The sequence below is a fragment of the Micrasema longulum genome, unplaced genomic scaffold, assembly GCF_059751315.1.
Source record: "Micrasema longulum isolate JH-2025_06_02 unplaced genomic scaffold, ASM5975131v1 h1tg003049l, whole genome shotgun sequence".
Taxonomy (NCBI): domain Eukaryota; kingdom Metazoa; phylum Arthropoda; class Insecta; order Trichoptera; family Brachycentridae; genus Micrasema; species Micrasema longulum.
Window position 1 is genome coordinate 41,273 of NW_028280155.1, and position 1,868 is coordinate 43,140.

The following is a 1,868-nucleotide window of genomic DNA, read 5'->3' on the forward strand; positions in this document are numbered from 1 at the left end:
CACAAACGGAGGCCCAAGGGCCTAATACGAGAAGAATGTGCCACGTGTGTAGTCGCATACAATTCAGACCCAAAAGGAGTAATAACACAAAAATTATATGTAGAGTGTGGTGACATTCCTTTGTGTGTGCATCCGTCTTTCGAAAGTTATCACTGAAAAAAACATTTTTAGAGTTTTTTGAAAACTTGTAGTTTTTAGATGACCTGAAATTTATTTTGTAAGACTGAGTTAAGTGCCGTGGTATTAAAACTAGTTAAGTGAATCCAAAAAGAACAAAGATTGTTCTCAAATAAAATTGTATTCTTTAAGATGTTGTCAAGTGCTGACGTTCAATGGTTGACAACATCATGAAAAAATAATATTAAATTCGATTTTTCATATCAAACTGATGGTATTCATTGAAAACGTGAACGGCCAATGTTTTTTTTATTTTGATAAATATACTTGCCTACCATGCCTCGTGGTGTAACGATCAGCGCGTTTACCTACCAGGTAAGAGGTCTCGGGTTCGATTCCCGACATGGTTGATATGAAATACTTATTTAAAAGTGCGTTTTTACACTAGAATATTTCATAGTCCCTGGACTGGTACCTGAAGCGTAAGACTGATAACCTTACCTTCGTGTAACAAAGTTGATCGAGATATGCTGCGATTGGTGTACCAATCCAGTGCCCTTTGTACCATTAGGTGCGGAAAGGGAATGATGATGATGATGAAAAATTTATTTATTTATTTATTCATTCAAAATTACACTCGATTAAATAAAGGTGATTTTATTAAGGCATTGAAGGCTGTGCCCGTGTCTAGCCATAATAATTAACAATAAAAAATGCATAGTAAAATTAATAAAAGATATTAAATATATATTATATTAAATTAAGATATTTGATGTAAGACAATTGTTTGTGAGGTGCCCACTACTTAAATTTTATGATAAATTTAGTGAGGTCAAAAGAACCCAACAAAATATAAACACTCGTTCAGCAACACAAATTAACTGCATTGTCCCATTTGTATCAACCGCCTTTGGTAAAAAGCAATACACTGTAATTGCTCCAAAAATATTTCACGATTTATAGCCAAATATAAAAGACTCAAAATGTAAAACAAATTTTAAAATAAAATTAACTGCACATATAAATATTGTAGCGAGAGATTTTTTTGAAAAATATATGTAAATCAATAAACGTAGTACTTTATATAATTGGTACACATATTATTTATATTTTTATGTATTTCATTGCTTTATATTTGTTTTATTATATATTATACTTTATTATTTATGTTTAAGTAACATGTATTCTTGGCACATATATATACTTTATATTTGTATAATAATGATTTTTAATTTCTTACATTTGATTAGCTAGGCGTTTATAATTAAGTAGTTTTAGTTTTTCTTTTTTATGTTATTGATTTATTAGTATAGGACTACTTACGCTCTAAAGATAAAAAATCTCCATCTTAGAACAGGCTGTGCCATGTTAGATGGAGACTATCATAAACAGAGAACACTCCGTTTTCATTTTACATCAATTGGTTTTTTATAGATTCCCTGTTATTGAGTATGTATATTATTTTTTTGCAAAAAAATATAAATAAATAAATAATTAGATTAAAGTATAATGACATGTGATGCAATAGAATAACAATCCAGAAAAAAGGGATAAGTAATAAATAATAAAATTCCAAAGTATGCAATTTAAAAAAGATAATCAGACATAAATATTAAAATGTAAATTATAAATTATACAAATTTTGATTCATACATAATTAAATACACAAAATAACGGTATCATTGAAATCAACTGTTATTTTGTAGATTATGTATGAATCTTAATTTGTATAATTTACATTTAAATATATA